The sequence below is a fragment of the Mus musculus genome, chromosome 4 (genome assembly GCF_000001635.26).
Source record: "Mus musculus strain C57BL/6J chromosome 4, GRCm38.p6 C57BL/6J".
In the NCBI taxonomy this organism is placed as follows: domain Eukaryota; kingdom Metazoa; phylum Chordata; class Mammalia; order Rodentia; family Muridae; genus Mus; species Mus musculus.
Genome location: NC_000070.6, coordinates 3488445 through 3512503, shown reverse-complemented (window position 1 = coordinate 3512503; position 24059 = coordinate 3488445). Strand labels below are relative to the sequence as shown.

The 24059-nt window shown below is 42.7% G+C and overlaps 1 pseudogene across 1 annotated transcript; it reads left to right on the top strand.

Annotated features, from left to right (window-relative positions):
* The first annotated feature begins 603 nt into the window (after positions 1 to 603).
* Gm11787 (predicted gene 11787) lies at positions 604 to 15620 on the top strand (annotated as a pseudogene). The gene is made up of 7 exons (NR_165837.1): positions 604 to 709; positions 2902 to 3000; positions 3107 to 3210; positions 4307 to 4456; positions 6255 to 6407; positions 13505 to 13687; positions 15450 to 15620. The product of NR_165837.1 is annotated as a predicted gene 11787 (transcript).
* The last annotated feature ends 8439 nt before the right edge of the window (positions 15621 to 24059 follow it).

Sequence of the window (24059 nt, the reverse complement as noted above, 5' to 3'; positions counted from 1 at the left end):
ATTACACCCTCTGTTCTTATGGACTTCATTCTATGTAACACATGCGACTGGAACTGGGCAGCCACCATTACACCCTCTGTCCTTATGGACTTCATTCTATGTAACACATGCGACTGGAACTGGGCAGCCACCATTACACCCTCTGTCCTTATGGACTTCATTCTATGTAACACAAGCGACTGGAAATATGGTCTTTGTCATTTTGGGCCTGGCTCATTTAACTTCAAGTTTTCAAAGCTCATCCATAGTCCATTGTGTGTCAGAACTTTAATGCTTTTTAAGGCTGACTAGTCTGTGCATATGTATATTCTATTCTGTGTATATGTCATATTTTGTCCATTCCACTAATGGATACTAGAGTGGTTTCTGCCTATGGAGACCATAACAGTGTTGCCATGATCATGTGTATGTCCTTTCCTAAGCATGGTTTTGAAGTTTTAGTAGATTGCTGTGGGTATTAGTATACATGGGATGCACCACATGTCATTTACAGGTGGGAAGCACAGAGCTTCACTCCATGGCCCTCTCTCCATTGCTTCCTCTCTTCCTTTGTGTTTATGTTCATAGGTTTTGAAGGGCTCTTCTTGTATCTTTTGTTCTTAGACCCAGAGGAGCAAGGTGACATTGTGGTGGCCTTATACCCTTATGATGGCATCCACCCAGATGACTTGTCCTTCAAGAAAGGAGAAAAGATGAAAGTTCTGGAAGAGTAAGTGTGTCCAGGTCCCAGCAGCAAGTACGTCCCAGCTCCTGCAGGCTGCTTGCTTCAGCACCAGAAGAAGCAGAGCAAAAGGAACTTCCCTTTTGAGTGTGGTCGTGGGCCCTTCCTATTGGTTCTTGCACCAAGGACAGGCACTGTTTCTTTCTTTGCCAAAATGCTACTTAAGATGTTTGGCTGTGTGACATGCTACTTAAGATGGCCATTGTAGAGTTTGAGAGATAGCTCAGTCATAGCCTTAGTTAGTTCCCTAGGACCCACATTTTAAAAAAGAAAACGTTGGGAATGGTGGCACTTGCTTGTGGTGGTACAGCATCGGGGAGGTGGTGACAACTCCCTGAAGGCTCTCTGGCCAGCCAGTCTAATCTGCTTGGCAAGATCAAAGCCTATGGAAACAAATCTATACCAATACCTAATCTATGCCTATACCTAGTCTATACATATACCTAATCTATACCTATTCCTATACCTATATCTATACCTATACATATCTATCTATAGCATCTGAAGAATGACTATGAGGCTCTCTTTCCATACCTGCAAACACAAGTGCAAATACATGAACATGTATACACACACACACACACCCCATACTCACCACAATCCTGTAACTTAGATACTGTCAGTTCCATTTTAAAAGTTAAAATTCCCAGGAATAGACTGAGTGACTTTTCAAGGTCACAAAGCTATCACAAGAAAGGAGCCACGTTTAGATGCAACTTCACACTGACACTGGGTCAGCACTTGGTGCCTTCTCTTCAGTAAGGGGTCTCCAGTCTCTCCCTCTTTGGCAGGTCAGGGTCAGAGCTGCTTTATGCAAATTCAGTACAGAAAGGAAGTTAGACTTAAAGTGTTGACTTCCTTGTTCTCCCTTCTCACTGCCCTGTGGCCTGACCAGGGTCACACAGGGGCCAAGGAAACGAAACATCCAAGCAGTTACAGGGAATCACGGAGGTAGCTGAGCAGGACTTTCCAATGTGACTATAGTATCACATCCTTAGAAATCACATCACCAGGCTGGTGAGACGGCTCAGTGGGTAAGAGCACCCGACTGCTCTTCCGAAGGTCCAGAGTTCAAATCCCAGCAACCACATGGTGGCTCACAACCATCCTTAACGAGATCTGACTCCCTCTTCTGGAGTGTCTGAAGACAGCTACAATGTACTTACAATAAATAAATAAATCTTTAAAAAAAAAAAAAAAGAAATCACATCACCTGGCTCATGAGCCTGATCTATGCTATATAACAGCCCTCCGTACTTAAAATCATCTCTGGAGGACTTCCCCCATCTAATACAACATGGTTGTGATTGTTACAGGAATAGCCTTATGCTGCACTTAAATGGACAATAATAAGAAATATAGATATAAAAGTTTTAGGTCCTGAGAAGGTAGCTCAGTGGGAGAAAGCTTGTCTAGCACATGCAAGGTCCTAGGTTCAATACCCCTACATATAAAAGAAATCTGTCTAAATATTTCAAATAATTCTCATTTCCAGTTTGCTCAGTTTAAGCAGCATACATAGGCTGCCTGTGTGGGTAAGCAGTTCACAGGTACAGCTCAGATTTAGTGACAGACTGCTCTGTGTGCAAGCATGGAGGCTTTCAAGGACCAATTCTATACCACCCCTTCTGGAGTTCACTTGCTCCTTCTGGGCCTGGTCCTTCCTGCTTCTCCTTCCTTTTGACCTCTGGGTCAGTATGGTATTGAGCAGTATCATGAGAGGAGTCTTTCTTTCTCTTAATTACTTTTGGTCTATTTATTTATTTTTGTTGTTGTTTTTTATTCTTGGTGCCTATCTCTGGGTAAAGTGGATATTTGTACAAACAAGTTTATAACACATGAATTTTAAAGTCTCTATTCCCTTCACTCCCATTGCTATACGGATCCTTTAAAACATTTCTTAGGCACCTGGGGAAAGGAGAAGTGTTTGGCTTCGATAAGGTTGGCCATTTTGCCAATTCTCTTCTATAGGGCACTGCAAGCCATATTGAAGTTGTAAGGATGGTTTTTTTTTTTTTTTTTTTTTGCATGTGGCACTAAATACATTTTTCTATGAAAAGGAATACACTTTTACCCCTGGGTTTAGGGGTTTCAGGAACGCTCCCTCTTGTTTTCAGTCTGAAAAAGAAAGACCTTAGGACAATTGCCATTACAACTCTTGACCTTGACTTCTATTCCAGGCATGGGGAATGGTGGAAAGCCAAGTCCCTTTCATCAAAGAGAGAAGGCTTCATCCCCAGCAACTACGTGGCCAAGGTCAGCACCTTAGAAACTGAAGAGTGAGTTCTATTACATGGCCATCCTGGTGTTTCTAAACGCTACATAGGATTGCTTATTTTTGTATCCCTGCTGCAACCTCTATGAAATGTGAACACGTCTTCACAGGTGGTTCTTCAAGGACATAACAAGGAAAGATGCAGAGCGACAGCTTCTGGCACGAGAGAACAGTGCAGGAGCTTTCCTTATCAGAGAAAGCGAAACTTTAAAGGGTGGGTACGTGGTAAAAGACCATACAGAAGCCTGCTTAGGGGTTTGAGCAATCTTCTTAGATATAGATCCTAGGGTCTTGGCATGCTAGGTAAGCATTCTGCCAGAGGTACAGCCATAGCCACAGAAAATCATTTGAAAAACGATTCCAAAATGAATAAAATAAAGAATACAGTAGGTTCTGGGAGTGAAGGGGTTATTTGTGTTTGGTTTTGAAACAGAGTCTCCCTATACTTGACTTACCTGTAGCTTAACAGGCAGACCAGTCAATAGGTAGACCAGGCAGGCTGCCTTCAAACTCAGAGGTCCCCTGCCTTTGCCTCTGGAGTGCTGAGATTAAAAGCTTGTGCCACCTCACTTAGATGGTTTAACTTTAAATTTGTTGTTGGCATTAGTGTTATTATTATTTGTGTGTGTGTGCTTGTGTGTGTGTGCATGTACGTGTGTACGTATGTGCATGCCTGCCTGACAAGGTGCATATGTGGAGGTCATAGGGTAACTTTGTGGATCAATTCTCTCCTTCCATCATAGGCTTTAGGGATTGAATTCAAGTTTTCAGGCTTATACAGAAAGCTCTGTTTACCTGCCTAGCCATCATGCAAACCCTCTGACAGTAAAGTTTTGTATTTTGATAGCAAATAACAACTCAAATGATAAATGGGAAACTGCTGTAATTATGGCCAGGTCATACTTCCTGTTTTGTTGTGTTATTATGAAAGTGAATCCTAAGTGTCAAAAGGAAACTCAAAATAATTGTTCTATTCAGCTAAATGATTTTGGAAAACTACGGTGAAGAAGAAAAGTGATATATTGCCTACTTGTCTAGCAAACAAATTGCTATTGTCATTTATCAAGTCAAAAATTTAAAGTACCTTGTATTTTCCCTTTGAGGCCTTGGCTAGCCTGGTATTAGCATAGATTCCCCTGCTTCTGCCTCCCACGTGCCTGGGCTAAAATCATCACTGCACAAGGCTGCAGGGCTTTCATGTGATGAGGTTGTATTTGTATGTTTCATGGTAAAATGGTTATCACAGCGTGGTATAATGTAGACCTTATTAATAACATATAAACATGCCTTCTCTTAACTGTTTTCCACAGGAAGCTTCTCTCTTTCTGTCAGAGATTATGACCCTATGCATGGTGATGTCATTAAGCACTACAAAATTAGAAGTCTGGACAATGGTGGCTATTACATCTCTCCTCGCATCACTTTTCCCTGCATCAGTGACATGATTAAGCATTACCAAAGTAAGTCAAAACTGAAGGCCGGGAGAGGCAGATTATCTTTATAATGATTAGTGTAAAGTGGCAAATGCTACTTTATAGAAATTTTTTCCTTCAGGTAATGCCATGGGTAGTACTCTACAAGTAGTTCTAACTTAATGTAGATACTCCTTGACTTCCAGTGATCACGTGTTCTAATACATCCATTGTGACTTGACATATTATAAGTTGAAAATACATTTCATTCGCCCTATCTTCTGAACACCCTAGCTTAATGTAGCCATCAGTGAGTGTGCTCAGGTACTTACATTTCCCTACAGTTGGACAGAGTCTATCCCCTGTATAACCTCTGTGTGCTAGTGGCTCATGCAAGCTGCCAAGTACTTGGCTGGGGATGAACACAGGTTGGTTGTGTAGGCACAGTTTCATACCGTGGTAAATAGAAAACATTGAGCAGAGCGCTGTAAGTGGGGGCTATCACCACATTCACAGTGAGATTGCTGCTGTGGTAGGCAGGGCCTTCTTGCTTGGTGTGAGTTACTTAATGTCCAGTGCTCCCTCCTTCCTGCAGAGGAAAGTTTATATTATCTTTGCACAATGCATACTCTTAATGTGTGTAAATATTCAAAGTACAAGATATACAGATCCATGTCTCTGAGTGTAATGCATGTATGTAAAACTATGTGCCCATGGTAATTGTGCATATCATAGCACTATGGGAATATTTAAATGTAGAAAGTGAATGCCTCATGCCCAGTACCTGTATCTGCCAGGTGAAACTCACCTATGTGGCCTTAGGTGCATTCATTTTGGCTGTTCTGGGATGCGGGAGCTGCTACTGTGGCTGGTTCCTCCTGCCTGTTCTAAGTGGCTCTACGAGAAAGCTCATTGAGGATTTACTTAGTCCCCAAAGCATGGAGCAATGTGCAGTGTGGAGAGTACAAGGGTCTGGTTTGTGCAGTCCTCCCTTCCTCTCTCACTTCCATTCACTTATGCTCTGACTGCGGTGCTGGGGGAGGGGCAGGGGGTGCAATCCTGTGGGTCTGTTCTGAATACTGGGGTAGCCTAACTACATTCTTGGCCATGTACCACTGAGCTTATGAGGACACAGGAATCAGAATAACTTCTGCTAAGTGTGACAGTCCATCACTGTCTTTGCTGGTTTTGTTTTGGTATGCTGGCAGCATTAATAAATAAAATAAATATTTCAAATTGTCTTCTGGTAATTTTTAAAGTTGTGATTAAGCGAAAGGTATCCCCATTGGCATTTTAGATGGTGTCAGGTTGGACATTATAAAAATAACGGCTTATTTAAGATTTCCTATATAGACACTTGTAAAATAAAGAATGTACAATATTGGTTCTTCATCAGAACTCAGCCAGCCAAGTGCCTTCAAAAGTATCTGTCTGAGCATATGCAGATGACTTCCTTGTCATTCCCTGAACAATACAGGGTTACAACGTGGTACTTACATTGTATTTGATAATATAAGTAATCCAAGTATGATTTAAATAAGGTATGCATACAAAGTATTACATTATTTTATATAAGGGACTTGGTTTTGGAATTTAAGGAGACCCTGGCATCCATCTGCCATGACTACAGACTATATTGCTTATATTACTTTTTTCCTTTCTCCTTCTTTTTTTTCTTTTTCTTTCTTTCTCCTTTTCCTTCTTTTTACATTTATTGTTTGTGTATGTTGGAGAATCCAGGATTGAACCTAGGTTATTAAGACTTGGCAGCAAGCTTTCTTACCTAGTGAGGCATCTCTGCAGCCCAGCATGCGTTCCTTAATATTTGTTCTTCCTTTCACCTTAGAGCAGTCTGATGGTCTATGCAGAAGACTGGAGAAGCCATGCATCAGTCCCAAACCTCAGAAGCCATGGGATAAAGATGCCTGGGAGTTCCCCCGGGAGTCCATTAAGTTGGTGAAAAAGCTTGGCACAGGGCAGTTTGGGGAAGTCTGGATGGGTGAGTGTTCAACAGTGTCCCACTCTGGAGGGGATGCTAAAGGGTTCTAGCCTCTGCCAACCACTGAGCCAGGCACTGGGCCACTCAGGAGCATAATTTCTTGCTTTCCTGTCTTGGGCCAAACCCTTGTCTGCTTTGATGCTTGCTCAGTGCTTACAGATGTGGAACTCAATACTTCCTTTCAGGATAGGAACATGGGTACTTGCCCAAATCCTCTCTCCTCTCACATCCATCTTTCATCCTGACACTCTGGGCAAACACTTGAATCTCAACTCAGTGAAAGCTACACTCAGGCTTAGGACCTTTTTTGTTTCTATAAATATATTTTGAGATAATTGGCATTCAATATGATTGTAAGAAAGAACACAGAAGGGGCTGGAGAGATGGAAATATCAGAGATGAAAGAATACTACATACTCTTCTAGCAGACATGGATTAACTCCTAGCACATGGGGCAACTCTCTGCTGTCAGTAACTGCAGTTCCAGGGAATCTGATGCCTTCATTCTGGCCTCCTTGGTACCAGTCATGAAATTATGTATAGATATACATACTGGACAAACACCCAGACACATAAAATAACATTAAAAAAAAAAAGGAGAGAAATGCCAGGTCAAAGTAAAATAGCAATAAAGTTAAGAAACAAGTTCAATTAAGAAAGAGAAGGAGAGGGGGTGGGAAGGAAGGGAAGAAGGAAGGAATGGAGGGAGGGAAGGGAGAAGGGAGGGAGGGAGGGGGAGAGAGAACAGAAGTAAAGAAATATGCCCCACAAAAGCCTGAACAGGAACACTCATGACTGCATTACTCATAATAGCAGGAAAATGCTGTAGAATCCCAGCATTTATGAGAATAAAGCAGGAGACCTTTAAATTTGAGGCCAGCCTGTGCTGCATGGCAAAACTGTCTTAAAAACAAAAGGAAAAGCAACCTGAATCTTTACCAAAGAAATAATGTATAAGCAACAATTGTTATAGCCATAGAATAAAAACTGGTATTCGTGTAACGTAAATGATCCCTTGGAAGGAGCTGGTCACAGGGCTTGGGGGTGGGGTATCATTCCATGTACTCATAGAATGTGAAATGCCCACAACAGGCAAAGTAGGTTCCTGGCTGCTGAGGGAACTCTTTAAGAATTAATGGAAATGTTTCAAAGTAGCTTATAGTAACAACTTCACAACTATGACTAATTGTATGCCTGAAATGGACAAATAGCATGACATATGAGTTCTGTTTCAACAATGCTAGCTTGTATGTGAAATAAACAATATTGTGAGCTTCCGGGTACCACTTATCCAGTCCTGCATAATATCTCATGAAATTCTTGCAAAATATCACTACTAAAATATTGGCATCAATAGTTTCACTCACTCATTCATTCATTCATTCATTCATTCATCTGTGAGACAGTCTTGCTGTCTATCCCTGCCTTGTCCAGAACCCACTACATAGCCCAAGCTGAGCTTGAGCTCATATCAATCCCCCTGCCTAGGTCTCCTAGGTGCTAGGAGCCACCATGAAGCCTAGTTGTTTATAAATTATGTTTTCAAGAGAGGGAGGGAGAGAATGAGAGGAAAGGGCAGGGGAGGAAGAACAAGAAAGAAAATATGACCTGAATGTGAGTTTGGCATCACCGTAGTGCCTGGAAGATTTCATCCTGCTGAACTTTAGCAGGTAGCAAGCACTGGGAGCAAAGCCAAAAGAAGAGTGAGTGGGTGCAGGTGCTGTGAGTGTCAGCCGTCAGAGGTGCCCTGCCTCACCCCTCTGGGCATCTTCACACCTCCATCCACCCATCTGAGCCTGTCTCTCAGCGAGACTATAAAGTTGCCCAGATATCGTTGGATGGTTTTGTTTTTAAAAAAACTCTTTGAATTGTTTACTTTTATGAATGTTTCCTTACATGTATGTCTGTGGAACATTTGAATGTCTGATACTTAAGAAGGTCAGAAGAGGGCACTGGATTCCCACCCCTACCACCTCAGCAGGACTTACAGATGGTTGTGAGCGCCTGTCAGTGCTGAGTATGGGACCTCTGGAAGAACAACAAGTGCTCTTAACAACTGAGCCATCTCTCCAGCCCCCAGGTTTAGTTTTTCATCTTCAAGGAACATGGGAACTAGGGAAGAGATTCTCAGCTGTAACCTGTCCTTTGCAGGAAGTAGGCTGTTAGGATAAAAAGCAAAAGTTGTGTCTGCCTCAAGCTGTTTCCTCTTGTTTGTGTGATATGTGCATCTGCTGTGGGTGCCTTGTTTCCCCTCTGTGTTGTTAATATACCCAGAGATCTGACTGGACAGGGAGGGCGGAGAGGAAGAGACTTCTTAGAGCTTGGTCTCTGGGAGGCTTTATTTTAAGAAATGAAAATTTTAAATTGAGTTTTGTTTGATTCACTCTTTGATTTGGGGGGCTGGAGAGATGGCTCAGCAGTTAAGATCACTGACTGCTCTTCCAAAGGTCCTGAGTTCAAATCCCAGCAACCACATAGTGGCTCACAACCATCCATAATGAGATCTGACACCCTCTTCTGGAGTGTCTGAAGACAGATACAGTGTACTTACTATAATAAATAAATAAATAAATAAATAAATAAATAAATCTTAAAAAAAAAAACTTTGGTTGGTTGGTTTTCTGAGACAGGTCTTACTATGTAGGCCTGGCTGTCCTGGAACACACTATGCAGGCCAGGCTGGCCTTGAAATCAGAACTCCACCTACCTTTGCCTCCTAAGCACTGGGATTAAAGGCACACACTACCACTGCCTGTCTTTTTAATTTTTTTAAGAGATTGATTTGCTTTTATTTTTGTTTGTGAGTGCTCACTGTGTGCATGTATGTTCACTATGCATATGCCAGAAAAGAGCTTGTAGCCCATGGAATTGGAGTTACAGATGGTTGTGATCTGCCATGTGGGTGCTGAGAACAGACCCTATGGCTCTAGGAGAGCAGTCAGGGCCCTGACCCCCTAAATCATCTCTCAAGCTGATACATTCTTATTTAGAGGCAATTTAGTGAAAACTAGTCATCAGCCAACTTCCCAAATCAATTAAGTTTTTCTGAGGTAACTCTCCATCCCTTGGTATATGTATACCTTTTAGCAAGCCAGGAATTGCTAGGATTGAAACTTTCTCAAGTTAAGGTTTTCTTTCTTTGTGACAAAGTGTCACTCCACAGAAGTCCTTTATTATCCTGCCTTTTTTTTTTTTAATCTATCTAGAGCAACAATACAAATGCCTGTGACTCTAATGGAACCTTCAAATGACTGGCTTTTGGTGGGGTCTGCTGGTGTTCTGGAGCTGCAGACACAGCTGTTAAGTCATGGCTGAATCCAAATTCCTTATCAGCATTTTCAATGCCTTTAGCAGCTGCAGTATTTCCTGGCAACTTTTGCTCTGCCTCTGGAAAGCATATTTTTCATCATTTCAAAGGATGTAACAGTTTCCTGGCTCCATTGTTCTCGGGTTGATGAGTGGGAGTGACTTTGTTTCTTTAACTTTGATTCTAGAGGATGTAACAAGTCCACAGAAAAGCTATGGCAAGGATAGTAAAAAGTAATTACAGAGTCCACAGAAGAAACTTGTCAGATCCTAGAGATCCTCTTGTCCCTTCTCTACCACAGCCTCACCTGCCCCCAAACAGCTGCTGTTCTGACCTTTGTCATAATTCCCTGACTTTCCCCCTAGGGTTCTGGAAGTAGAACTTGTGCATGCAGGCAGTACTGCAGTGTCTTTTATATATACTCTGACTACTTTTATGTATGGTACAGCATGTATCAAACAGAATAGTCCAGCTTTGTCTGGGCTTAATATTAATGGGTTATGCTGAATGTATTCTCTTATTTCTTGTCTCTTTTATTAGACACTTTAAGGAATTTGTCCATGTTTTGGGGTGCCAGAACATTTAATGCATCTTCGTTGCTGTATAGTGTTGTTTGTATATGATGCAACAAATATAGAATTTTCTTCATTCATTTCTACATTCACTGGTGAAGTCAGAGTGAGTCTGGGTTGTGGCCACTGTGAACACTGATCTTATTGCGGTTTTGGTGGTGCAAGTGTGCACGAATTTTTGTTTTTCTAGGAGTGATGGATTTGCCAGTCAGGCCTCCATATGTGTGGGGTCAATCAATGTTGGACAGAAAATATTTGGGGAGAGGGTTGCACTTACATTGAATAGGTACAGTTTTTTTTCTTTATACGTAATAATTACAGTCTAACAACTATGTACATAGCATTTGCATTCTACAAGGCATCTTAAGTTACCTAGAGGTGATTTAAAGTATCCATGAAATGTGCACAGGTTGGATGCAAATACTGTGCCATTTTATGTGAAAGACATCCTTGGATTTTCATATGCTCCAGGGACCGAGATCAATCCCCTGTGGACAATAGAGCTGGACCAATCCCTATGAATTATGTAGGGAAGATCACTTATGAATCATTGCTCTATGAATACTGTCCACAGGGCTCAGTTCCACCTGTTCCTAGCAATATACAATAGGCCTTCTCCTGAGCAGAGGACTTGTGCCAACAGCATGGGTCCAGTGTAGCACCCCCTGTGGTGACTCAGAAGGAGGCTACTCCATCAACCTTTGGGATTTCATCACAAAGCTCTGCTGTTAGCATTCAGTAGTACCTGGAAAAATAGCAAAGGCAGGGACTGAGGGAGCTGCCATGCCATCCCTCACTCACTCCCCAGAACTTACCTACAGTCATTGTCACACTGTTTGATTTGGGTCAGGCGGGCTGATTTGGAGGGTTTCTTTTGCATTTCTCTGATTACTAATACAATGGATTTCCTTTTGTTATCCGAGCCACTGTAAGGTGCACCCAAGCACTTACTGCTTTGCTACTTAACTGACTCGTGGGAATCACAGATTCGAGATACTAGTGCCTTGTCAGTTGTTTAAGTCATGGAAACTATTCTCATGCTCTGCCTCTCCCTCTCTCTCTGTGTGTGTGTGTGTGTGGGGGGGGGTTCAGATGTTGATACTGGGAATCTTCCTCGTTGCTCTCCACCTTATTTATTGAGTCAGGGGAATTACTGCACGTTAAACTAGTCTAACTAACTGACCAGTGAGCTCTAGGAATCCTATCTCTGTCCCATCAGCACTGGAGTTACAGGGCTCTGCCTAGCTTTTAAACGGGTGATAGGGTTCCAAACTCAGGTCTTCATACTTCTAAGCGTGTATTTTCTTACGTTTTGCTACCAGTATAACTGATAATATCGTATAACTGAGAACTTCTGTATAAATTAACAAAAATTTCATAATGGAACCTGTGATTCAGTGTAATTTATTTTTTATATATTTATTTGTTATATTTAATGCGTGAATGTTTGGCCTACGTGTATATATGTGTTCTGTATGCAGACTTCATGCTCCCAGAGATCATGAGACAGCATTGGATCCCCTGGAACTTGAGTGAATGGTTGTGACCTTCCATGTGGGTGCTGGAAATCAAACTTGGGTCCTGTGCAAAAACAACAGGTGTTCATTACCTCTGAGCCCCTCAAATATAATTTAAAAGGCTAATTAATGGGATCAATAAAACTGCTCTTAAGGTACATAACAAGGCACCATTTTCACATTAAAATGGCAAATCAACACAATTTCTTTAGCACTCTGTGATGTTTCGGAGGTAGCTTTTGTTACCTTTCCTATCACTGTCTTCAGTTAGTTTAAAACTTATTTCCACTACATTCTTCTTGTTTCTTCTACATAGTCTTAATTACACTTGTTGATCTTATTACACTATAAAGTGTCATGTAGTATAATAAAAAGGAAATATTTTAATAGAGATCAGCCTCTGCCTCCTCTCTCTCCCCCGCTTCCTCTCCTTCTCCTCCCCTTCCTTTCTTTGCAAGGCTGGGGATGGAACACAGGTCGTCACATATGGGCATTAGACACGACCACTGAGCTACACTCCCACCCGGAGAACTCATTCTTAATGGTCAGAAGAAAATCACCAGCTAAGGGTACTCATAGAAATTAATGCTTTTTTTCCTGCTCCTTTTGAAAATACTTTTAAAATAGTAATAATACTTCCTTTTGTGAGAATATGCATATTCATTGTTAATTTTAATAAAAACGGAAAAGATAAATAAAACTATGTAGAAGCCCAAATGCTGTTACCCGGAAGCCACTCTTGTTTGAGTCTGCTGCTTACCACAGCTGATTCACTAGCCTATGAAGGGGTCTATCCACTCCCAGGCCACTCTCTGGTGGCTGCAAAGGCCTGTCACACCAGGTGACACCCCAGCAGATCATTAGGGTACTACCAGCTCAACATCCCTTCTCAACCTCATTTGTCCACACTTCCAAGAGAACTATGTAAACAGACAAAGAAAGGGGAATTTTGCTTATTATTTTTATTTTTACTTTTCCAAATTACTGAAAAGAAAGAAGGGCTTTCTAAAAAAATATGCATTAAACCTAGGCACTTCATTTAAGCAGTTTCCAAAGTAGTGAGACCTTTACTTTTAAAGTACATTAAAAAGTTGGCATTGTAAAGGTGATATAAGCCTGGCATGGAGACCCACACTCAAACCACAGAAATCAGAAGATGGGGGTAGGAGGAACACCAGTTTGAAGCCAACGGAGGTTACATAGTATCTAAGCAAAACAAAACAAAACCATCTACTTATCCACTTTATAAAATTGTCTGTATTATTTCATTAATAAAAACCAGTGCTTAATGTGTGTTGATATATTTTCTTTTACACTGTCCCTTGCATGTTCCCCCCCCTCTCTCTCTCACACACACACACAAACATACACACACACTTTTATTGTAAAGTTTTAATTTTCTTGTTTATTTTGCCTTGAATAACATTTTATTAACTAGAGGGAAATATTATTCCTCATGGTAAAATGCATATAGAATTTTCACAACTACTGTTTTACAAAACCTTTTAGATTTTGCAATAAATTTTAAGCATTTTGTGGAAGAGTACGAAGAATTCCCACATGCCTGCCAGTCATTGTGCCCTTGGTATTTAACACCACAGTGTGTTTTATCTTCAGCCTTCTCAGTCTGTAAATAAGCTCTCCAGCTCTGCATTTAGGAGGTGCAGTGCTTGAGTTCTCTGCTTTCTTTTGTCTGCCCAGGTTACTATAACAACAGCACAAAGGTGGCTGTGAAGACCCTCAAGCCCGGCACCATGTCTGTGCAGGCATTCCTGGAAGAGGCCAACCTCATGAAGACCTTGCAACATGACAAGCTAGTGCGGCTGTACGCTGTGGTCACCAAGGAGGAGCCCATCTACATCATCACCGAGTTCATGGCTAAGGGTGAGTGGCATCACGAGTCTGTACCCCTAAAGGAGGCAAGTCCCAAAGCAGAGAACAGTCAGCTTTAATGGGAAGCATACTCAGTACTGGAAAGTTAAAAAGTAAGAGAAAGAGTGCATTTCACAGTCATAGCCTGCGGACAGCATTTTTCTTCCATGCTTAAAATCTGAGTAGTCACAATTCTAAAACGGCTGAGATTTCTTCTTCAGCATGATTTAAACTTCTGAGTGTTGCTTTAAATTGTTAATGCAGGGTCTGAGGATGCGAATGAGGTGGAGAGCTTATGTAGCACACAAATTTAGTTAATGGTTTTTATCCCCTGGAGGTGAAATCCCCGAGGAAGAAGTTCTAAGCAGCCATTTTTCCTTCTTAGCCCTTTGGGAATGGCTATCAGTCATGATTTTTTTCCTTCACCGTCAGTCTGGTAGTGATACTTATAACTCTCACATTTTTTTAAGTCTTTGGGAAATTGAATGTAGGGAAGAAAGCAGCATAGGTAATAATCCTAAATTAATAGTTGCTCCTGCAAGTCGGATTAGAGTGTGCTGAGATAGCCAATATGTTAGTAATTGTTTCTAATGCGGGAGATCATACCTGGGTCCTCACTCATGGTAGACAAGCACGATGGCATTGAGCTAACACATCGGAAGTCCGATTAGCCAGCAGATTAGAAGCATGAATATTACATATTTCAACTTGATATCTGTTAGTAGTTGCTATTCAGAACAGCGTTTACTTAAAACATTCCCCAGAAGGGGACATGTGCTGTCCTGTGTTATGCTTTTCCCAAAGCTGGGTAAGTGCATTCTCATTGAGCCATGTCCTCCACCTCAGAGAGATTGTTAAAAATATAAATAAAACTACATGGCTTTTGTTGATATAACGGAGAAGCCATACTCAGGGCTAGGTGTTTTCTCATTTATAAGTGTGACAATAAGGTTCATTGAGTGCTTATTATCTATCACTTTGGCCAGTGACTTCTGTGTCCAAGGACTAAGTGCTATTCTGTGATACTAAGCACTTAGCACCCGCCAAGCCCCATAGTGTATAACTTAAATCTCCTTGCTTACATTCTTACAAAAACTCCTTTAGAGCTACATGGCCCACTTTGCAAAGACTTGATGATAAGAAGTAAAAGCTGCCTGTGAGATAGGTGCTTGTAGTTCTATGGGAGAAAAAGGTCTCATAGATATGAAACCAGAGGAAGTGGGTGGGGGCTGCAGTCAGCGCTGTATTTAGGGAACTCCTTGTCTCTGGTATAACAGCTCTCCCAGAGCCTCGGGCTTCTTCTGAGGTCTGTACTTTTGCTGGAACAAGTCAGAGCAAGCCTAGCCTGATGCCTGCAAGGGAAAGGCCTTCCATGAGACATGCTTCCTGTCTTTCTGTCCCAGACAAGCCAACCAGTGATCAGGCAGCTGCAGATGTTAACACGCTGGTTAGTTCTCTGAAACATGATTTCACATAGCTATAGAGAAAAGATACCACCATCTTCCCCTGTACCCTGAGCGTAACAGCCTGAAAGATATTGAGTTTGACCAGTCTCAGGAAAAGGTTTTATAACTATCTAGAGCTACAAAGCCCATCATTTTATGGGGTCTTCTCCCTAATGGCAGTTTTCTTTCTCAGTACTGGAGATAAGTCCTAGGGTCTTGAACATGCCAGATAAGCGCTCCACTCCTGAACTTCACCTAAAACCCCTTGATGGCATTTTTCTTTGCTCATGTGCTTGCGTTGCATTGACCATTCATGGCTCTGTCTGCAGGTAGTTTGCTGGATTTCCTCAAGAGTGATGAAGGTGGCAAGGTGCTGCTGCCCAAGCTCATTGACTTCTCGGCCCAGGTGAGGTATTAGAAAGCCCAGTGGATGTGTGCTCTACAGTTAGAATGTCTCTTCCTGGGAGAAGGAACTCCCCTTGAACGTTCCAGAGTAGTGTGTGTGTGTGTGTGTGTGTGTGTGTCTGTCTGTGTTCAGACCTCCTGGTATATCACATTCTGTGAAGCAGGTTAGCCTCTTTATTCTGGATTACTTTCCTATAATTCATAGAAATGGTGTTTAGCATTTTGAAAAGGCAATTCCGTATTGTGTAAGTACAGCAGGTTTTAAATCATGCATGTGTTTAATCAAGTGTGACTCTAATATACAGATTCTTTGGAGTCCTGGCATTCTTGAAGGGAGAACTGTGTTCCCTGCCTGTTCTTCCTCTTAGGCCCTTATTGTATGTCTCTTTAGGAGTGGGAGATTCTTTCGTTTGTAATGTTTCCAATACTAACTCAAGAGTTAACTCTATATTTTAGAGTCACATACTTCCTGAAGTGTGCTTATAAGCCAAGGCAAATTGCCCAGGATCCAAGCTATATATGTGCTTGGTGCCGTAAGGAAGTATACATTTGAAGAGAGGAAGGGAAAGGAACCAGAGCCCCTGCCTTCGTTGCCATCCTTAACTCCTATCCTGGCCCTGCCTCTGGGGTGCCACTCCAGGGCTCTATACTTTCAGGATGATAGTTTGAAGATGACTGCCCTGCAGTAAAGGCAACATGGCTGGGTGCAGCCGTGAATCCCACAAAGCTAGCAGAACAGGAAGTTGAGAAAGCAGAAGTCTGATAAATGTCTATTGCACAGAACACAGATAAAGGGCCTCTACTTTAGTGGATGTAGGGTTTCCTACTAGGCTGGAGATTAGAGGACCACAGTAAAGGTTTGTCCCATGGTCAGGGATAAGGAGGCATGGCACATGTGACCTGAGGCCTACACAGACTTGCTCTTCATCCTGACTGAGGGTCAGTTTGTGCTCATTGCTCCTCAGACTTTATACACAGCAGGGTTTATGCTGAATCTTTCTCCTTTTGCATGGCCATCTTTCTCCTTTTGCATGGGTATCTGTGTTTGGTTTTTTACATCTTGTTTGATTAAACATTATCTTGTAGCTGAAATTCTAAGGTCTAAGTCTGGGTGTCTGAGGCTACCATATAAAGGGTAGTTTTCACTGACTTACAAGACAAGGGAATGGTTGCTTTCTGAGACTTCATAGTTTACAGACATAATATCCACAGAGCCTGCTCTAACTGTGGCCATGCACTGGATACCAGGCCTATTTCCAGGATTTCACTTTAAGTAGCCTAAATTCTGTTGGTGATTGGAGAGGCTAGAAACAATCAAGACATCACCACTGTCCTTTCCAGCTTGTGCCAGATGAGCTCTTATTTGCATGTCCCAGGGTATTTTTCCTGGGAGGTTCCCCCTGGGAAAACTGCTGAATTGTCAAGGTAAATGTGAAAACCACTATTACTGAGTGTGTCACAGTCAGCAGCAGTCTGGGATAGCCTGAGCATCCAGGCTTAGAACAAATTCACTCACTCCTTCCTTCCCTCCTTTCCTTCCCTTCCTCCGTATTCCTCTCCCTCCCTCCCTCCCTCCCTCCCTCCCTCCCTCCCTCCCTCCCTCCCTCCCTCCTTTTTCTCCTTCTCTCCCTTCATTTCTTCATAGATTGAACCCAGGACCTGTATATACAAAGTCTGTGTCTGATACTCAGCTACACCCTCATACCTAAGATCTAGCTCCTTCTGAGTTCATATTTGCTAGGATCACAAGCCTCACCCAGACTCTCCCCTGTTCCTTCCCTTGGGGTGCAGCTGGCGAGAGCACCTGCTTTCCCTCCTTCATTATTATTTGTTCCATTTGCTTGTGACTCTTCCTGCTGAGACTGAGTTGGTGGGCTCAGCCCTGTAACAGTGTTACACACTGACTTCTACAATGTTCCTGCTGCCACTGTGATGCCCTGGGTTCTGGTTCTGGTGGTATTATGCAATGTGTTGTCTCGTCTTTCATGTGTTGTTCTTAAAGTCTCCATACTTCTCAAGGCCTCTCTTAACTTTTCACCTGCCACTAGTTAACTCTGTCCGTCTCCTGTGGTGAATCACACAAGAACAGTGAATATTAGTGAGACTAATCTAAGTAAACAGTTGGTGGCCAAGTACTTAGATAATCCATGCCTGCACCCTGTATCTTTTCCTCAGCTTATTCCTTAGGGTAGAAATTGGATGAATCTACTCAATATTTGAGCCCTAACTTAATCAGTGAGCAGGGTGTACAAAATGTCGATGTTTTCCTGTCCTGTTACCATTGTCAAATATGGTCAAGAGTGGAGAAAATTAATGTTCACCATGGATACTGTTACCACCCACAGCAAAGGTTGGTTATCAGGCCTGGAGATGGGTGTGCTAACAATCATAGCCTCAGAAGAACAAGGAAAAGCATGAGGGGGCAGAATCGGGACTTCCCCATGACCTACTTCTCTTCTGCTTTCTCTTTCCCACTCTCCCTGGGTGTCCAGTTGAGACAGGAAACCCATGGTGCACATGGCCACCAATTCATGTGAGAGCTGATTTCATCACTTCCTGTCTCAGGAAAGCTCTGAAAAGTCTTATGGGGCACAAGTGTAATTCGTGCTCTCCAGCAGCACCACCCCCTTCCCTAAAGCCTAAAGCCCATATACCTCCTGCTCACTGGGTAGAGATGAAGGGATTTTGACTGGAACAGATTTCCTCGTAGCTTTTCTCCTTGCCATTTCATGCTTTTCTTTGCTACGAGAGGAAAGTGGTGCCTTAGCAGACGTTTGACATTTCTGAGCAGATTGCCTTCACCTAAATTCCAAGTGATAGACAAAAATTACTTGGCAAAAGAAGTTGAAATTAGTTGGGAGCATCCTGGGACAGAACCAGATATGAAGTCACAAGCTTGTAAAACTGAGGAGAAAATAGTGTACAAAATTTGAAGGAGCGTAAAGTGGTCAGATACAATCCCTTTGTCTTTCTGACCCAGTGAAGCAAAGCATATTTTGCTACTTGGCATCAACATCTCTGAAGTGCAAACACAATTTGCTCAGAGGCAAGTGGAAGCCTCTAGAAGCTGGCTTGGCTTGTCCATCTGCTGGGAAACCACAGTGATTTCTGCTTTCTTAGTCTTTCCTCTTTCCTGGGATTTCTCATGTGTGCCTTTCTATTGCGGCCTTTGCTCTTGTATGTCCACTTAATGACAACAAAACGGGAAAGATCAGCAAGGAAGTGGGCATTCATTAATACCCAAAGAGTACTGTGATCTGAAAGGTACTGTAGAGAAAGGGGCCGTGGTGATCAGGACAAGATGTCTCAGTATGCATTGTTGCTTGGGAACCATGACTCCCAGGGCATGCAATCCTGTGTAACTGGTGCTTGCCTAGTCTGGTGAAGCAGAAGACTGCCGCAGTTCTGTAAGTAACACCCGGTTAGGTGTTTCACTGTGTCAGCTTTAACATTCCATGACACCAAAATTTTTTTTTCTACTGAGACTACATGAGCTTTCACTCTTTTCTTTAATAATTAATTATTTTATTCATGATTTTATTAATACTAATAGTTAATATTAATTATTAATATAACTAATGGTTTTCATGTTCTAAACAAAGGGAAATAAATACATTATATTATTTTAGTAGTCAGATTGAGGCATCGCAATGTTCTCTTTTCAAAATTAAAAAAATTGATAAAAATTAATTGTGCATATTTATAATGTACAGTGGGTTTATTTTTGTGCATTGTTTTTGAGACAGAACCAGGCTGTGTAGCCCAGGCTGCCCTCAACTCACCATCATTGCGCCTCTGCCCTAAAAGTGCTGGGATTACAGGCATGTGCTATTGTCCCAGTTCAGTGTGACTTTAAAAAAATGAACACATTTTTATTGTGTGTACATGTTTGTGCACGTGCATACACGTAAAGTTCAAAGGATAATCTATAGGAGTCTGTTCTCTCCTTCCATTGTGTGGGGTCCCTGCATCCAAATCAAATTATCTGGGTTGGCAGCAAGCACCATTATCTGCTGAGCCAGCTCAGTAGACATTCAAAATTCACTGCCCTACCTGTTTTGATAGACATGATACTGGTAACTGTTGCTACCCTTCCATACTTTAGAACACTAGAATTCATTCCACAGGGTTTACTGTAATTTGGTCCCATTTCTCTTTATACATTTTGAATAATGAGTTTCACATTTTGAATAATGAGTTAACACTTGGGGCATGAAAACTTACAAAAATGAATGAGTGAAGCTGGAGCCAATGTCAGAATTTTGAAACTGGATAATAAGCAGTTTTCTTCTAGGGGGAAAATTGAAAAAAAAAAAACACTTAATTTTCAGTTAAAAATATGAGGCTGAGGAGTATGGCCAAAGGAGCCTTGTCTTGTTTCTTTAGGTTTTGTTATTTTGTTTTCGGGGTTTGATTGTTTTATTTCTTTATTTCTTCTTGAGAAAGGGCCTAACTCTTTAGCCTAAGCTGGCCTCAAACTTTCAATACCCCTGCTTCCAGTTGCCAATGCTGGGATTAAGGTGTGTGATAGCACATCTGTCTATCTGTTTGAACCTGGTTGGAAATCATCCTAGTCCCAGAAAGAACCTGTGAGTCAGATAGGCCTCAAATCTTGATACTGTTTTGTCCAGGATGATAGTTGCTAGTTTGTGTTACCATAAGTCACAATCCAGTTTTCTCTTTGAGATGTGTCTTGGTATCCCACCGGGCCAGACTTAATGGAGTGAGTAGCTTGGGATCAGTGAGGGTCCTCACCAGAAAGATGCATTCAAAACCGAGGTTGAAAGCATTTAAAAAAAAAAAGCAGATATGTCAACCCTGGTCAGCCTTATTTGGGGTTTATCTGCTCCCTTTTTACCTCTCCATGTGACTCTCTCTCTCCTCTCTTTCACCCACAGTGAACAGGGAGCACAGCATGCAGGGAGCACAGCCTGGCTCCTTGCTAAGGATGGGATGAGCAAAACACACGCTGTCTCCCAGAAGAAAGTGGCTTATTTTCTGAGGCAGGTGCATAATGTGTGAGGACAGGGTTCGGCACCAGGAATGTGGCCAGGGCTGTCTGATTAAGCACCTTATGTTGCTTTCAGAGTACTATAGACAGGGAGGCAGGAATCCATTGGAGCAGGAGAGCTGGCTTTGGAGACAGGATCACTCCATCAGCTTGGGAAGGGTTGCAGACTGCACAAGTGAGCTTTGACTCCAGGGAGTTGCTGCCTAGAAAAGAGGGCAGGAGAACTGCAAATGAAGCATGTGGTGAAATGAGAGATGTCAGTGACCAGGACATAGGTGCTAAAGAATCTGCCCGTGTCTGTCAAACTCAGTGAGCTATTTTGTAGTTAACTCCAAGGTGCAAAGCTATATGTGAACAACATGAGCCAGTGTGCTCAGCCAAAGGTCTCTCCTGGACCTGTGGCAGTTTTGCTCTCTTCGGTAATGTTTTGGTTCTTAGTGACTAATAGATGGTGTTTGTGGTCACTATGACAACCATGTAAAACTCTAGCCAGGTGGGTTGCTGGTGATGCCACAGCATGCTGGCTTCTGAGACATGAAATCATGGCAGGCTGCTTGCTGTGACTGCTCTGGGAGTGACAGGAATTGACTAGACTCTGCAGCAGGGATGTGCTGTCAAGTCTGGCCTTGACAAGCTGGATACAGGACTGAGTAGAAAGGAAGGTCCGTGGTATGTGTGCTACTTGACTGTGGATGCCAAGAGCCCGTGGGTAGTGAGTGTAGATGTGAGCACTTTAAGAAGTGGGCTTGCCTGGGGAATCACAAGACTGCCCCTCCTGCACTCTGGTTTCTATTTGCCACCATGACTAGTATCTGAAAGAAGTGTGCTAAAGAAAAAAGGGGGAACTCTAGCCAGGCGTTTCAGTCCGTGGTCAGCTTGTTTCGTTGCTGTGAGCCTGTGGTGAGAGAAAACACCATGCTGGTGAGAGCGCCTGTCAGAGCAAACTTGCTTATTTTATGCTTGCCAGGAAGCAGAGGGAGAGAACTAGAAAAGGCCCTGAGGGTGTCCTTCAAAGATATCCCACAGAGACATCTAGCCAGGCCCCCACTTCCTAAGTTTCCCTCACCTTCCAATAATTAAGTGCACAGCCATTGTGAGTTCGGGGCTAGGGACTTGGCTCGATGGCAGTGTATTTGCCCACTATACACAGTACTGGCATCCTGGGTTTCAGATGCTTTGCTATGGGGTCTGGGACTTGGAAGATGGGTAGGACTGAAGAGCTCTGTGAGGTTGGGCTGTAGACAGACATAAATAGGGTTTCAAGAGAATGGGTGAAGAGGTAGAGGCTGAGCCTGAAAGGGATGTACAGAGATGGGAAGAGAAAGCAGGCATAAAGTGGAGCAAGAAAGGCCACAGAGCCAGCTCCTCATGAAGGGAGGAATGACTGAGAACAAAGAAACTTACATTGCATTTTGAGGCAAAAGCGCCTTCGCCTTTGGAGAATTTGTTAGAGCCTTCTCAATGCACTGGTTTGGGGGAAAGTCCTTCTTGGCTGTTTCTCTCCCCTATTCCTAGACTTCCTCTCTCCTAATTTCTGCCTGTCTGTTCTTTCTGGTCTCCCTTTCTTCACCTAGTCCCTCATAACCCTCCCCAGGTCACACTGTACTTTCTGCTTGCGCAGAAATTATACAGAGAGAACTGTATAATTTTCATTTCTTAAGTAGGCTTATATTAAGTCTTAGGAAGGCAAAAATGGAAATGAGATTAGTGACAAGTTAATTGTTGGTCTTTATAATAAACAAGCAAACAAACAAGAAAGCATGTTGGCTTTTGTGGAGAAGAGCATTCTTCCTCTGCCCCAGATCATCATCTGCTTCAAGACATCTGTGCAAGTAGCCTCTTGGACCCCAGGGTTTTGGAAAGTACAGGAAAGTGGAGACACTGAAAGTAGCCTTCACTCCAGTTTAAGGACCACTTGACTTAAATGTTTAACCTGAAGTCATCTTGTTTCTCATGGATATCCTTGAGGTGTAGTGAGAGCGTGGGAGGTGTGGGGCATTCCTGAGGTCTGCATTTCCCTCTGGAACATTCTTTCTGGACTTTACTGCCATTTTGAGGCAACAATCGGAACCCAGCACCTGACACACCACAACAGCCTGCCTATGCCCTTCTCTCCCCATCTCCCCTGTGCTCTCCAGTCTCTGCAGCTGACATACTACTCTCCACAGCCATGAAGTCACTTTCAGTTTGCACTGTGAGAATATATGGCTTTTGTCTTCAAGCACTTGAGGTGATTAGTATGCTGATGGGCTTGACTTGATCATCACACATCGCATACATATAATGAACTATCACTTTATACCTTCAAATGAATATAATTATGTGTTTTAAAAATTAAACAACAAGGTCATTAAATATTAAACAACCCAGTCAACAAGTTGCTTTAGTTGGGGTTTAGACTGCTATGATGAAACATCATAAAAAAAAGCAACCTGGGAAGGAAAGGGCTTATCTTATCTTATCTTATCTTATCTTATGCTTGCAAGTATACATCTAGTCTTCATCACTGAGGAATACAAGAATAGGAACTGGAGGCAGAAACAGAAGCAGAGGCCATGGAGCAACACTGCTTTCTGGCTTACTCCCCATAGCTTGCTCACCCTGCTTTCTTATACACACAAGACCATCTGCATAGTTACACTCAAATCAAAATAAAGCAGAATTCAATGATATAAGAAGTTCAGTGTTTGATATCTGATACCAACTCCTACTCTTCTGAACTCTAAAGGACTTAGGCAGCAGAACAACTTCTGCAGCACATACAGCTAGAGTTAAGCCAGCTCTACTCCATAGCTGCTGCTGTCATTGGTTGTTGTCCCATGGTACCGCATCTCCAAGATACTGGGATCTTCACTGTAAGTGGGTTGCACCTATACCAATAGCTTCTCCTGGGCTTTCATCAGGGATTCCGACCCTGCCACATAGTGCCAAGCATCAGTTGCTCTCCATGACTCCTTTAGTTTAGATTCCTACATCCAGGAATCTGGAGGCAGGAGCTGAGGCAGAGCCCATGGAGGGGTGCTGCTTATTGGCTTGCTCCTCATGGCTTGCTCAGTCTGTCTCTTATACTCCAGAATTACCTAACCAGTGGTGGCCCTCACCACCAACAGTGGGGTGGGCCCTCTTCTTGCCCGAGCTAGTATCTCGCCAGCAAGAATTCACTAGGACAACCAGATCCCTTTATGGCAAAGCTTTTATTGCTTCAAAATACGGAAGACCCCGAACCCGGAAAATGGCGCTGCTTATATAGCCCGCAGTGTGACGTTTCAGCACCTGATGTGGCATGACAGCACCTGATTAGCTGCTCGCCCATCACCCCATTACTACGCCTTGAGATGGGCAGTGACTGGGCATGAACTCACTCTTGCACTTGCGCATAAGGCTTGTTTACTAGTTAGGCGCAGTGGAAGCCAGCGCCATCTTATAATGATGATTGCTCACGGCAAGGCTCTCCACATCTCCCCCTTTTTATTTTATTAAAATTTGAGGCTGGTCTAGGCCTCTGCAGTCATGTCCATCTGCT